The sequence below is a fragment of the Polistes fuscatus genome, unplaced genomic scaffold (genome assembly GCF_010416935.1).
Source record: "Polistes fuscatus isolate 324 unplaced genomic scaffold, CU_Pfus_HIC Scaffold10, whole genome shotgun sequence".
Lineage (NCBI taxonomy): Eukaryota > Metazoa > Arthropoda > Insecta > Hymenoptera > Vespidae > Polistes > Polistes fuscatus.
This window is the reverse complement of record NW_025112998.1, coordinates 6,960,829-6,977,347: the sequence shown is the minus strand read 5'-3', so window position 1 is coordinate 6,977,347 and position 16,519 is coordinate 6,960,829. Positions and strand designations below refer to the sequence as shown.

The 16,519-nt window shown below is 36.8% G+C and overlaps 1 long non-coding RNA gene across 1 annotated transcript in view; it reads left to right on the top strand.

The window, feature by feature from the left end:
* The window catches only part of LOC122525984, a 35,568-nt gene that overhangs the window by 18,571 nt on the left and 478 nt on the right, over window positions 1–16,519 (top strand). The gene's annotated exons all lie outside the window — the stretch shown is intronic.

Below are 16,519 nucleotides of genomic sequence, written 5' to 3'. Positions count from 1 at the left end.
TTATATTTTTTTATTATATATATATATATATTTTTATTATATATATATTGTATATATTTATTTTATATTTATTATTTTTGTATATTTATTATATATTATATTTTATTATTTATTATTATTATATTATATGTATATTATTATTTATTATTATATATTTATATATTTATTTATATATTTGTTTTTTCATCTGTCGATCGAAGAGTTTTACACAAAATTACACGTCGTTCTATGTTCGTTAATTCTACGAATAAAAAAGTAAACTAACAGATAAATAAATTGGGATAGGAGTATTACGAGATGATAAAGAAATGATTGTCTTTACGGTAAATAATTGATTTCTCTTATCGTTTATCCTTGCATAACGCCGAGCGACGCGTTAAACCCTTTGTTAATTATTTCCGTTTATTTTAGATTAGTATTGACTATCCACGAGTTATCAGTCATTCTCCACCGTGTTCGATACGAACGAAAAAGAAAAAAAAGAGAAAAGAGTTTGGCGGTTGGTTTATTTTGTTGTCGAAATCTAACATTTCGCGTTGAATTTTTGATCAACCCAATGGTTCGACTAAATACGAGAGAAAAATCTCGTTCGTATTTCAAGCCCTAGTATTTTTTTCATGCGTTTTTCTATTTCCGTTTGTTTCTCACTTTAATGGATGGTAAAAGTGCATTGCTTAATAATAAAATGTATTTCTACGATGGAGCGATATTTACGAAATGGATCGAACAACATTCTTTTCGTAAAAGTACGCAAACGAAATATTCATTTAAATAATTATATCCTACGAATGTATTGTGTAACTACCTATACGAAGAAAAATAATGTCAAACAATTTTCGTAAGTTTCGTTTGCATACAAATCGTAGGAAATGTAGAACACACATATATAGAAAATAGGACATGTGTTCTCCTTCTGCGATGAGTCAGAATCATCCACGCAAACGTTTTCTTCTTACCACCCCTCCCTTTTGCGTATGCCCTCTACGCCCTTTTTTACCACGCTGCTGCAAGTCTTTGGCCGAGCAATAACCGTTCGCATTTAGACCACGAGGAGGAGGAAAGGAAGGAAAGAGGAAAGAAGTGGGACGAAAAGAAGAAGGAGGAAGAAGAAGAAGAAGAAGAAGAAGAGAGACGCGTTTCTCGCGGTTAAGAACGCCATGTTTGTCTTCCTACATCCAGCTGTCCTTTGGAAAAGGGCGGCACAACCGAGGGATCGTTCGAGTGTGGGTACAAATATACGTTTGTACGTAGATGTGTGCGTGTTACGGCAGTGGCACGCTTTACCCCTCGTTGCTTTTTCGCTCAACGCTAGTAGCCTGTTTCGTTAATTCGAGGAAAGTGCTTCGAAGCTATGTAAGTGGCCGTAGAAACGAAAGAGTGCGGACTCGAGTAGTAGTTAGGGTTCGGTGTAGTTTGCCAGCACCAGGAGGAGGAGGAGGAGGAGGTGGAGGTGGAGGAGGTGGAGGTGGAGGAGAGAGAGGAACAGGAGGAAGGTAGATGCAGTTAACTTCTCCTAAGCAAGAAACCTTTCTCCGCTAATTCCACTCTTTCTTTAGCTACCTTTATCGAGGCTGTGTATCCTACGAAAGAAATTTTCCTCTTTCCCCAATGGGAGAGAAAAGTTCTTTCTTTTCTTGTTAGAAATGACTTACGAGTTAGCCGAATAGGCAAATTCCTGGAACGTTTTATCGTTTCTATATTTGCCTCGGTTTATTTCTATGCCTCGTAAGTATAAATGAACGTGAGAAATAGACGTAATTTAGCTACCTTTGTATTTTTATATAAAATTCACTTTTTTTTTTCTCTCTTTTCTCTTCCTAAAAACAGAAGAGGCTTGATTACTCGTGCAAATGTAAGTTGCTGCAAATATATATGGTAGGTATATAAATTATGATGAAAAAGTTAATAGGTCGTACCAGAGAGAAGAATTATTAGCCGTTTATGCAGTTTTACGTGCAAACATTAATTAAAAGAAACATATGACTTGAGCCACTTTCACGATCATCGACTCTCCCGCATATATTATACGCGCACACATATATTGCATTTTGTTAAGAGAAGAGAAAAGTTCAATGCTTTCAGCCGTGACAGAAACGTTTCACATGAAACGATTCCCCTCGAAACACCCTTTTCTATTTTTACCCTTAGCTAGATCTAAACATGCCTGCCTACCCTTTCATCTTGTTCTCGTGACGGAACGGAAACGAGGAGAATTCGAAGGAAATCTCTCTCTCTGTTTTTTAACTGCAAGATATGCGGGCACGTGCGTGCACGCCCGCACACGCACACATACGATCCCGGGTATTTTTTTTTTTTTGTTATTCCCCAATGAAAATGGATTTTATTTAGACTCGATAAGCAAGAGATTTACCTGAAGGAGTATCGTAGGTAGATATCACGTGTATGTGTATATATACACATAGTTGCAAGAGACGGGCAATTTTTCTACGTAGCTCGCGTTACCAACTTGTGACAGGTTTGATAAATGTTATGCTCGGTTAATCGATCGGTCATCCAAATGCGAAGCCGACCGACTGACGTGGACTTTAAGCGACCGTCGTGATATTTTTATCTGGAAAAATTTCGGTTACTTTCCTGGATCCGATTTTCGGTTTCCACAACAATTTATTAACGAACGCAGCAGCTTCTGCTACGTTTTATGCGAATCAACTACGCGACGAAACGAAGTATATATATATATTTACGAGGTCGAATTGAAAATTTAGTTCTCGAAGGGTAACCCAATAAATATTCTCATCCAAAAGGAAATGAAGTTCTAGGTTCTCTGTCTCTTTCCAGTCAATGGCCGAACATTCTACGAACATTCCTGCTGATTCATGGCACGTTTAAACGATTTTCAAACGAATATTACCAGGATATTACTTTCGACCTATCCCATAAAAAACACTTTACAATCAAATTCATTATCACCGTTGATCTCGTCGATACAATTTTGCCGCTAATCGATATTAGTTTTGTAATTTTGCAAATGTCCACCGAAAAGAAATTTCGATCGAAATGCTTTCAAATATTGAAATCTACGAAATTATTTGAATGAAAATAAATATCAAATTTGATGATTGCGTAACGCGTTACGTGAATCATCATCCATCGTACAGTTGTAATATTTAAATCATTTTCGAATTCTTCCTTTCTTCCTGTTCGCATGCGTCAGAAACTGACCAATTCACAGAGAATTTCATTCTTATCGACGTAGACGACACAGACACAGACAAAGATAGTCGTGGGAAAGAGTTTTTCCCTCTCACTTCGTTGCACGTAAAGTCAAACGTAAGTGAATGGCCCAAAAGAGAGAGAGAGAGAGAGAGACAAGGAGGAAGGAGAAAGAGAAAGAGATTCAGAAATACTTGCAGAAGTCAGAAGTGACGTAACGAAGTTTCAGACTCGTTTCAACCTAAGTCTATTGCCATGTCGTTTATTTTTCTTTTTCTTTCTCTTTCACGTTCTCACTTTCGTTTTTATCTCTATGTCCCTATCTCGTTGCATTATTTACTTAGATACATTTTTTTATTATCGAAAGTACATTTAAATTAGTCCACAGATACAAATATATTTAGAATGAAAATATTTCTTTGCATCATTTTTATCTCACGAAACATACAATTGTGAAAATCGTTCAAGCCTGCTGCTGTTGTTTTTTTCTTTTAAATTTTTCTATTTTTTTTATAATATTTTATAATATTAATATTAATTATAAATTATAATAATATTATTACAATATTTTTATAATATTTCTTTGCATTATTTTTATCTCACGAAACATACAATTGTGAAGATCGTTCAAGCCTGCTGCTGTTGTTTTTTTCTTTTAAATTTTTCTATTTTTTTATATAATATTTTATAATAATATTAATATTAATTACAAAATTTATAATAATATTATTACAATATTTTTATAATATTTCTTTGCATCATTTTTATTTCACGAAACATGCGAAACATCACGAAATCGTTCAAGCCTGCTGCTGTTGTTTTTTTCTTTTAAATTTTTCTATTTTTTTATATAATATTTTATAATAATATTAATATTAATTATAAAATTTATAATAATATTATTACAATATTTTTATAATATTTCTTTGCATTATTTTTATTTCACGAAACATACAATTGTGAAAATCGTTCAAGCCTGCTGCTGTTGTTTTTTCTTTTAAATTTTTCTATTTTTTTATATAATATTTTATAGTAATATTAATTATAAAATTTGTAATAATATTATTACAATATTTTTATAATATTTCTTTGCATTATTTTTATCTCACGAAACATACAATTGTGAAAATCGTTCAAGCCTGCTGTTGTTGTTGTTGTTTTCTTTTTTTCTAAATTTTTCTATTTTTTCCTTTTTTTCTTCTACTTCTTTTCCAATTTGATTTTTATTTCCTCGTTGTTTTTTCATACGTCTATCATTCATTTGAGGAAAAAATAAAAAAGCTGTGCGAGCAATAACGCGAACACTGTCTGTGTCTCTCTCTCTCTCTCTTCTTTCCACGCTTACACGCATACAAGTGGAAGCTGTCAACGGCAAATGTCACAATGGGACAACGTATCGTCCGTCTTTCTCGGGGAAAATATCAAAAGGAATTAATTCTTCCTATTAAGCGTAGAAACGAGAGGATTAATCGTCGGGCCTGACGCAGTTATTCAACTGCGTATAGACTATCAGAACAACGCCGTCAGATGTTCGAGAGACGATAAATGGTCTCCACTTTCTATGCGTTCCAGAGAGAGAGAGAGAGAGAGGCATGTGTATAATATATATTTACCTGTGTGTGTGTATGTGTGTGTGTTAGTGGGATTTTACGGCCGGTTATATTGCTCGCGTATCGCTCACGCGGTTGAAAGCGTTAACCCACTATGATTATCTTACTAGATGTGCATTACAATTTAACGATTGAAAGATTATAATTATTTTCTCGGTAGTAGTTGCGTGCATTGCTCTTACAATTAATCGAACTTTGCTCCTGAGTTATATGACTTATTTTTTCACATTGTTCTTTTTTTAGAAAGCTTACGTTTAGAAAAACAACGCGAGGAAATATTTTTTCAATAGGTAAACTATTCGAAATGATAAAATATAATAAAAAAAAAGAATGAATTCGAATTGGTCTTACGGAATATGACGAATAAACGAAAATCATTTTTCTAGGTATGTTTCGCGTTTATTTTTCGACAAGTACATACGATAATGTTATTTGTTTCAGTCGCGTGAATTGTTATTATCCGGGATGTTTGTATCGTTTAAAATATATTAAAATTCATTTGAAACAGAAAATTATTTTGATCTCTCTGTCTCTCTCTCTCTCTCTCTCTCTCTTTTTCTTTCTCTCTACTAAGCACATAATTTTGTAGAAATTCAGGATGTCTCTATAAAAAACGGAAACGTCATAATAGATTTAACAATAATACGGGTGCATGCGTCTACGGGCATTTGAGTAAAGAGATGATATAACATTGTGAATAGGAATAAAAAGAGAGAGAGAGAGTAAGAGAGAGAAATAAATTGTTTATCAAATTATGACTGTAATTCTAGGATATACTGCGAATAAATAAAAATAATTTTGAATTAAAACTGAATAAAAAAAAAATATATATATATAGAATGTCTGTGTAGAAATCAGAACGTTTTAACAAATGAAACAATAAAAATGATACAAAAAAATAAAAAGGGAATAAAATATAAAAGAAACATAATATTAAAAAAAAAAAATTGAATAAAGAGAAGGAGGAAATAAATTTTTGTTAAATTTTGCCTGCGGGCATGTGTGTGTGTACGTGCGTGTGTACGTGCGTGCGTATGCTACGTAATCGTAAAATACTAAAATAAATAACAGGATGGTAGAATGATATAAAAATAATCAAATATAGAGAAAAAGAATGAGATATTAAGTTAGAAATAAAAATATTTGATTGAAAAAGAAGGATAAAGAGAAAAATAATAGATAGATAGATAGATAGATAGATAGAGGAAAGGATCGACGTGTAATATCTATTATTCCTTTTCTCCATTGGACGGAATCGACGTTTCTTTCTCGGCTCTTCCACGTTTTCTTTTCCCTTGGGCTTTTATAGCGTCAGCGAATGGAGGCGTAACGATTTATGCTTACCTATCGCTATTCTTTTTTCACCTGGGTCGTCATTGGAGGAACACCCAAGTGAAATTTTTTCCTCCTATGCCTTTTCAACGAGTCAATGCATTTTTTTTTTGCTCTCCTTTCGGTGAAAACCAAAAACGTGCACTTGCGCGCGCGCGAGAGAGAGAGGGTGGGAGGGAAGAAGGGTGGAAGGGTGGGAGGGTAAAAATCTTTCAACGGTAAGGAAATCGAACGTTAAAACTTACGAACTTACGAGTTTGCTAGCTCGTACTAATCCGAACGAATAAAACGATTGCGTAACTATTGAAAAGGATCTTTTTAAATGATTCTTCTCTCTCTTTTTCTATCATTTTCTTCTTATTTCCTTCTTGTTACTTAGTGGAAGAGTTCGTTATTACAACGAATACAATTCGTTTCTTCCAGACTCTCCCTTAGAATCAAGATGATCGTTATAGTCGAATTGAAGATAGTAGTAGTAGTACTAGTAGTAGTAGTAGTAGTAGTTGCGGAAGGCAAACACATATCCTTATCGTTTCCTGTTCAGCCATTTTCTCTCTCTCTCTCTTCCACCCTTTTGCTTAAGGAATCAAGCGAGCAGCGTATTGCTTGCATTTGGGTAGATCTTGAAACGCGAGTTGGAATTTCACGTTGGCCAAGCAAGCATCTCGGTGCAAGCAGCTCGGTGCTGCAAGCCATTTTGTCGCTCTAGGCAAATTGAAATTTCCACTGACCCCCCCCCCGACTACGCCACCCCCTCCTGCCGCCACCCCCCAACCCCTCCTTTCTATCTATTCCTTCTCCTTTGCTTCCTCCTCTTTCTTCTTCTTCTTCTTCTTTTTCTTTTTTTTTTCTACCTAGCAACCAAGAACGTCGACATTATCCCGGAGACATTGAGGAGTCAGTAGGACAAATCGATATTCGAGGTCCAGAGTTTGTCGTCATACGCCACCAATAACCAAAGGCAAATTTCTTCGAGTAAAGGTTCTCCTCCTCCTCCTCCTCCATGGTGCTCGTTTTTGCTTCGACGATTCGAATATTCCATCGGGTAGTTACATCCTAGTACACTTCTTCTTCTTCTCGGTGGTGGTTAAACTAGATTTTTATTTTAAATATTCGGCGAGTCGCGATAGGTCACCTTTTTTTCTCTTGTTTTTTTTCTTCTTTTTTCTATTTTCTTTTTCCTCTTCGTTTTATTTTTAATTAAACGAGACCGTGCAAATGATATTACAAATTATTATTTAATGTTTCAACTATATTCGGGATGTTTATATCTATAACTACTAAGCACTACACTACTAAGCACTAAACAGCAATAATATTATTCGTTTAGTTCGAGGGAAGTAAAATATTATATAAATTTAAGTAAGTTATTCGACATGTTAGTTTCGTATAATATCGTCGCTATTGAATCAAACAAAATTCTTCCTTTTGACGTTTAATCGTATCGTATTAAAAGCAACAGCAATATTTAGGTATCCATCTAATATTCCATTCGCGTGTCTGATCTCGTCTTCGCATTGTCGCGTCAAAGGAAGAAGTTTAAAAAAATCAAATAAATACGATTATCACTTTAATGAATTCCTCATAAATCATAAAAATCCAAGTTTAAGTTCGTTCAATGCGGAAAAGAGAGGAGGACTGAAGAAAGAAAGAAATAAAGAAAGAAAGAAAGAGATAAGAAATTCCAGTCGCGATAATTTGCGAGATCGTCGTTGTTGAATTAAAAAAAAAGGGAAGAAGGAAGAAAAAATAAAGCAAGAGAGAGAGAAAGAAAGAAGAGGGAAGCAACCTCGGATCGAAAGACGCGCGAGAATCAAATTACCGTCGACGGAAATGATTTATACTCCGTAGCAGGATTCGAGAAGCTTCCTTAACCCATTTCTTGGAATTTCCAGGTACACATCTTTTCTTTCGGCTCTCGAACTCGTTCGTATCCTCTTCGATTCTTTTCCCTCTCTCTCTCTCTCGTTCTTCCTCCGCATCCCTTTTTAAAGCTCCTCCAGATACTCTCCGCCACGTGTTACACGTTTCCGCGAACGGAAATTATCCTGTCTCGCAAATCACGTCTACTTTCTATCTCTCTTTTCAAATGTTTATTTCCTTGTAATTTCTGGACCAGCTTAACAACCAAATGAACATTTAAATGTCCGCCTGTCTTTCGCACATTATCCGTCCTCCATCTATCTTTATTTTTCTATCCGCCCTTCCGTTTCATTCTTTTTGCAGTTTTCTATCTGTTTAGTTTTCTTTATACGCGTCTCTCTACTATCCGTCTTCTTTTTTCTCTCTCTATACACACACACACACACACACGTGTCTATTATTTATACTTTTCTATTTGTTCGCTGATATCTGATATTTGTTTCCTTACATTCCTTCTACCTGTCGCTTTCTTTACGCTCATCTATTTGTCCTTTTTCTTTGTTTTCCTATTTGTTTCTCTGGCCTTCTGTTTATTTCCACTTTCGTTGCCTTTTTTCTTTTCTTTTCTTTCTTTCTTCGTCTACTTTGCTCACTTTTTAATAACCTAAAACGATAAGTAAACTCGAGATTCAGGATCGTTAAGCTCTGTATGGTTAACGACTCGACTAATTACCGAGAACGATCAATTACCGAGTGTGCCAAGATAGTCTCTCCAGTCGATTATCTCTTGGCAATCTTTGATTCACCAACGATTTTATCGGCAGAAATGAGTGTTCTACCGGTGTAGAAAGATAGAAGGATAAAAAGGGGTGGAAAGAAGTTGGCATTCTTTCCCATGGATATAATACAAGTTTCGATCGCCGTCGAAGCTTTTACGGTTTTACCTCCTAACGTAGTTTTAGCGTAACGTAAACGATAACCGTAGCGGAGATACGAGATATCGATCGGCTCTTCTGGCCCTTTACCCCCATTACCTTCCATGCATATCTATGTGACTATATGTATCTACCTATATACATACTTATATATATATATATATATAGCTACATATTGTCTTTTTACCTTAAGCTTTTTTTACCTTCACCGTGTTCAAAGGTACGTTCGAAACATTTTCAAGAAAATTTGTACGACGTGAGAAGATTTTTCGTGAAATCTAGATGGCCATTTAAAGGAATAAAATTGTTATGGGATCTACGTATATATATATACGTGCACGTATATACGAGATTTTTTAACCGAAATTTCCAATCATATCTTTATATATATATATATATATATATCTCGTTTGGATCTAACGAACATTATTTTACATTAAAAAAAGTTTTCATACCATCTTTGACATTTTTTTGATACGATAGGATTTTTTTCATGCGATATAAGGTCGAGATATTTCGAGATATGAAAAATATGCTTTTGAATGTATCTTTGTTGAGCTTTTAAAAAAGTATATGTTTGTTATATGATTTTTAAGATAAAATTGTTGTTTTCATTGGAAAGAAGCAAAGAGTCGTGGGCACTTCGAACGTTTACAATTTTCTTTGACCGTAAGTTGACCAGCAGAACTTTGAATGGGTTTAATCGAAGATCGAATCTGACAGCGATGATGGTAGGACAAAAATGTAGGAAAAAATAAAGGGAAAAATATACGGTGGGGGGGGGTTAGGGAAAAAAAAGACGGGAAGAAGGCCAACGTGGAAACTTCAGACGCGGCTGGGAGAATATAACGGCGATAAAAACGCACCCTCTCGAGGTACCTCGGTACCGAGAATTCATCAAGTATTTTACCGTCGAAGAACGACAGCTGACAGGAGAGATTACTTTTGCGTACACGAGGAGCTAGCTTCGTGTTAGCGTAGAAATACGCTTTTGAGAATTGCACCGACATCGTTCTATATCGACGTTCGTTACCCCCGGAGCTGCTTTCCCTTGTGTCTCGTTTATACAGGGTGTACTGAAAAATACCTACAAGATTTCACGGAGGACAAATATTTGTTCATAGACGTTTCATCTGCCCCCCCCTTCTTTACATTTGTGTCAGTCATCGTTTTTTTTTTACGTCGCGCATCAATTGTTTCGTTAAACCTTGTTCTATGCAAATGAGGGGGTGGATCGTTTCTTCGTTTATATTTTTGATTACAACGCGAGATACGTCAATAAAAATCAACGATTTTCTTTGATCGTTAATATCATGAAATTTCCTCGTACTTTTTGGATCGCGCAAATGTGGATACACCGTGTATATAATATTCCACTCTCGATAGGCACACTCGAAATGGCGAATTCAATCCTGATGAACGTCGACGTAGTATCAGCTGGCGTGCAGCGATTCGCCGAGGAAACGTGTCGTTCCGATGTTTGGCCGACCTAATTATTTTTCCGATCCGACGACGAAATGATCGATCGCACGTGCCACACCACCAACTCCGTCTTCCTTCGATTTGACAAACCGTTTTCCTTAGGAGAACAAACGGATCGCTTTCCTTCGCTTTTCTGTAAATTGATCTATCTTTCTCTCTCTCTCTCTCTTTTTATTAAATCCTTACGTCCGACGTTTGCGTTAGTTTAAGGAAGAGTCTCTGATTTTCCAACGTTTCTCCTATAACTCGAAAAATGGCATTTCTTAATCCACCGAACAATTGACTTTTTCTCATTAACATAATCATTATTACGAATATATCGTAACGATTGAAAATAATATTAAATCATAAAACTCATTTATACTGTCGTCATTAATATTATACAATATCTTATTACAAAAGAATTTCTTAATCCTTCAGTCGTGCAGTCTAAGAAATTTATTTCTTTGCTAAAATGTTTCTAACAAACAATTTAGAAAAAGGAAGTTAAATTGGAGTCAGTGTATATTACTTAAAAGATACGGCTCACTGTGTATGTGTGTGCGCGTGGGCGTGTCGTTGCGATATTTTCGCGAATTCGCGAGAACATTATAGCGAAACTTGAAGAAAATCTCTCTTACAAATAAATTACTTTGCTCGCTTTGGCGTAAAATAGCAGTTATCGTGTCGCGTCCCATTACAAATTTAGCGTGGTCCATAAGTCGAGCTACTATCTGCATTATTATTCTTATTATTATTTTGTATTTGTTCGAATTGAAATACGGAGGAGGTGGAGGAGGGGGTGGAGGAGGAGAGCATCGCATCGCGAAAACATTAGTCGTGTCGGGCGAGTAAGCGAGGTCAGAGTTTGGCTGGACTTAATTGGCTTTCGCTCCATCGGCCTTCGACTATCGACTATCGACTATCGACTATCGAACGAGGTAAGCCCTCGCGACTTTTGTCGAAGCATTGAAGCCCCTGACACCAACCAGCAGCAGCAGCAGCAGCAGCAGCTCTCGTCTAGGTGTTGCTACTTCTCCTATTGCGCGTCCTCTTTTCCATCTTTTTCTCTCTTTTCCATCCCGAGCATTTTCCCCGGTTCCGTTCGACTATCGATCGTCATTTTCTCTCTTTCCAATGGCCCGACGTCGAGCTGCTGCCTGGAGGCATTTTTTCCGTCGTCGTTTAGCCGACGTTAAACGCCAGAAAAATCGACTCGGACGATGTTGCTCCCATGAGAGAGAAAGAGAGAGAGAGAGAGAGCGCAACCTTCCATTTTTCTCACTTTTTGCTAACCTTTATTTTTTATATCCCTTTATCTTTCTCTCTTTCCCCCTTCCTCCCTTTCTCCTCCCTTCCTTCCTCTTTCTCTTGATCATGCACACACATGACTACGTCTGTGCAACTAGAAAGCTTAGACAAATTTTTCTTGCTAAATCATCGTTCTCTCTTCCGAACGCGGTTACATTTTTCTAATATTTCAACTTCAATTTTATTCCCCTTGACAAAACATAAGTATAATAATTGTGGGATAATAATAGGCATTCGCGAAGAGATTTGACGGTGGGCCCTCGATAGCTCAATGGTTAAAGAGCAGTTAAAGAGCTCGGAAAGCGGAAGATCCCAGGTTCGAGTCCCGGTCCTTCCAGTCAGTCCAATGGCCTAATTTTTTCCACGAATCCTATAAAATTAATGAAAATACTTTTGACGATTCTTTAATTAATGTTTACTGAGTAATAAATTCGTCAAAACGTACTCTCGATATCGATAAAAAAGATCGAACTTTGAATCGCTGTTACGTCAAACTCCTCGTGATACTTGTTTCATATCATGACTTATGATATCGTTTCTTAACATGACGAGTAACCGTTACTACATAATCGTGCTTTGCGAGACTTTTCCACTGGGAATATTCGGTTTATGCAGCTTCTATAAGGCTACGTTTTTGAATGAGACTCTTGGGAATATCAGAGAGAAAGAGAGAGAGAAAGTAGAGAAAATCCAAAGGAAATATAAGCTCGATTAAATTATCTCTTTCCCTCTTTTTATCTTATATAGGTAATTCATTTTTCATTTTGTTTCATCCGACGAAATAGTCATGAAAATTTCAACGAGCTTCCATTTTTTGTGGAAACGAATATTTATTTAACCAATGTCGGATTATTTTCAATGGCATTAAATAATTACAATCGATTTCCTTCGGATCTTATAAATTATTTCGTTTTTCTATACTCGTACTTAACGTCTTTCAAGAAAGTGAGGCAAAGGGATAGGGAGAAGTATAGGGAGAGGGAGAAAAGCCAGTCCTTTCGAACACTCGAAAGCCCGTCACCTGATTTTCTTTTGATCATACAAGCGAGCATGCGTTGAGAATACCAAAGGAAAAGAGCTTGTCAGGGAAAGAGGGAATACGAGGTATGCTTATTTCTACGGCTTAAGTGATTCAGCGATACGTGTATTTGGGTGTTAGAGGAAAATTTATGGTAATCTTTGTGGATTTCTATGCGATTTCCAAATCGCCTGGATTCTTTTATTTCTATCAAATGAATCCTTTGTGTTACGATACATTTCTGTCTTTCGTCGTAATAATATTGCGTAAGATTAATGCTTAAATAATGATTGCATTTATCGAAAGTAGACGTTTCGGAAGTTTTTGTTTTTTTTTTCCTAATTATCCAACATCTTCCATAATTTCATTTCTATGTTATATAAGTGTGTGTATATGTAGTGTACGTAGGGTACGATTTAACAGGGACGAGATTATACGTAGATAATGTCATTCCTTGTGTAAAGCATTTAACAAAGAGCATTTTGTTGAAAAAATGATTTAGCATCGCCTTTGTCTCAGGAAACGAATTCATAATGAAAATCGTTGCCAGCGACGACGCGTGGGAGCAGCTCCTTTTAACCATCGTTCGGTTGGAACGATCTCGTAACGTAAAAGAATAATGGCCGACTTGGACGCGACAAATGAAATATTATAATAAAAGGGACTGAAATAAGAGAGAATCTTGCAAATATAAAAAAAGGGAACACAGATTTGGAGATTTTCCTACGTTTATTATTTCTTAAACAAAAAATCTGTATTATTTATTCTTACAAGTTTACAGGATATCGATTTTTGTCTACATTTTATACACTTGTTGGGGTCCATCAGGACCGTACACTGTGTGCAAGCAATAAGACCCAATACTCAATCATTTCTAAGAAAACAATGGGAGAAATTACGCATGCATTTTTCTATATTACCAGTTCGTTTCGTGTTAAATAGGAAAAATAAATTTTTTTACAGTTTAATTAAAAGGAACAAGAAATTATAGAAAAAAAAATTTACACGGATGGGATGAAAAGTTTCGAACCAAACCGGAGGTGGGTTGAAAAGTTTAAAGTCAAACACGAGGTGGGTTGAAAAGTTTTGAGCCAAACACGAGATGGGTTGAAAAGTTTTGAGCCAAACACGAGGTGGGTCGAAAAGTTTTGAGCCAAACACGACGTGGAAAACCATAAAGCTCAAAGCCAAAGAAGTTTTCGGCCCTGCCTCTCGGTAGGTTCAAAACTTTCCCGCCCTTCGCGTGTTAGGCTCAAAACTTTTCAACCCGCCCATGTACATTTTTTTCTATAATTTCTTTTTTTTTCTTTTTTTCTTTTTCAATTAAACCGTACAAAATTTATTTTTCCATTTAACATGAAACGAACTGGCATATAATATAAAAATGCATGTGAAATTTCTCTTATTGTTTTTTTTTGGAAATGGTCGGAGTATTGGGTCTTATTCCCTTGCACAGTATATAGTTCTGATGGATCCCTACAACTGGGTAGAATTAAACAAAAAATCGGTCCGTTATCAACTCCGGGTCTTTCCCCCTTGTTAAATAAAAATATATTTTTGAAATGAAACAAAGGTGTCGGCAGAAGCAACGTTCCCGATGATCGTAGAATTTTCAAGGATTTTCTATTTCTCGAAAGAAAATAGGCAGGAAAGAGAAGTAGGAGGGGGGGGGGAACAGGGAGAAAAGCTCATTTTAATATTATTATCTTTGATTTTTGCGCGCGGTATTATTCCGCCAACGAAATTCCGTAATTTCGTTTTCACGCTGGCACTGCAAAATTATCACCGCTGGAAGAGGGTTATGAAACCTCGGTGAGCATGGGGGGGGGCGGCAGGGGCAGGCCGCCGGCTGCAACTCGATATTTGGAGATGGTCCAATTTTTACACGCACATTACCATTATTAGATTCATCCCGCGAAACCTTTTTCATTTGCGAGATAAGCCCCGACCACACCGTTCATCTTCCGCGATTAACGTTTTCCATCCAACGCTCAGAGCTTACCGAGAGGATTCCACCAGAGTTTTGTAATACGCGAAAGAGATTTACCCGCCAAAATTCAAATTCCACCTCTTCGCTCCTTCCCGCGGTCGACATTTTTCTTTTACTTTTCCCCCCCCCAATGTTTTCGGGCAACTCAATGCGCCGAGTTTCTCTTCTTCTTCTTCTTCTTCTTCTGGAGTAAAAAACAGAAAGAAAATGGTGGAAAAGGAGAAGAAAGTGATCGGATTATGTGGCTTAAAGGGAAACATCTCTATAAAGGAATACTTCTTCGATAAAGAGAATCTCACCTCTTAAAGCGGATTGCTCTTCACATCGTTTCTGAATTCGTCATATTGCTGAGGATCTCTTATCTATCGTCGGGTACGACGAGTCGCTACGAAGTAAAGATAGTAAGCAGTACGCGTTTATAATACTCCCGAGAGTCTTCAAGTTACGTTCATATGAAAAGTTGAGAACGCGGCTGGAAAAAAATTCGAGCTATGTGGAAATCATTTACCGTGAATAGGAGATAAAGAAAGATAAAAGGGAGACGGAAATGGGGAGATATAATTTCAGATGAAAAAGAATTATCTCGAATGGAAGAGAAATTTCAAGGAAAACATAAAGACTTCAATTATATATATATACGAAAATCGAGGCAAATTCGACACAATTATTTTTGAAGTTATTTCTTTAGGAAAAAGACTTTTTCGAAGGGTCATGGATCAACCGAAAGAAGGTGATGAAGAGGATCATTTGGAAGCAAAAAAAAAAAAAAAAGCTTCCCGCATATATCCGCTTTCCGTGTGTGGGTCCGCGCGTATCTCCCACATATATACATATACATAAGCATGAATGTTGGAACGAATAAAGCGAAACAGTGGGTGTCCCTCGTGGTATAGGGAGCGGTCCAATCATTGGCGTAGAAATTAGGGGCTCGATGCAGCCTCCCTCATCATTTGAAAGCAGCGAATTAACGAACAAAACCCTCGACATGTCGATGTCGCGACATTCGCTGCGCATATATACCTTATGCATACATGCATGCATGTATGTATGTATGTATGTATGCATGTATGCATGTAGAAGAGAACGTGAATATAACTTGCTATCCAATCGGTCGCGTTTAGATGATTTAGTAACGAGCTCGCGTATAGGCTCGTTGCCAAAACACTTTTCGACGAGGAACCATTCGCACTGTTTGCACCGAATTCGCCTACAAATTCACGTTCGATGCCTACGTGGTTACGATCAACGCGACATTGCACGGAAAAACTACTATTCTTCCAATTCCTATTTTGGGCTCGCTCTCTTTCTCTTTTTCTCTTCGGTTTTTTTTTTTTCTTCCTTTTCTTTCCGTTTCTACGAGGAAATAGGAACGATTTGGATGTGTCGTTTAGGATACCACGATCGTACATTCGTTGCTCTCGTAATTGTGAGAGTTCCCGCGTTGACGCCGGTAACGAGATGATCGTTAGTCGTGCCTTTATTGCGTTCTTTCAACGTCGTCGACATGGATAAAGCTAGCTAGCTAGGAGGCAAGTAAGCAAGCTAGCTAGCTAGCTAGCTAGTAGTATAGCTAGCTAACACACGGTACTCTCTAGGAAATCCGTGGCGCGAGAACGCGAGCGTTCGATGTGGGAACGAGGTCAAGAAATAATCCATGCGAACGATCCCCGTTGGTGAAAGAGAACAAAAAAGCAAGGAAAAGGGAAATAAGAAGAAAAGAAATACACAGTATAGCGTCAAATCGTAGACGAGGGTAATTTAGAGACGATGGATGTATAAGAGAGAAAATATAAGGGAGCACGTGTATGCAAATTTCCACGATTAC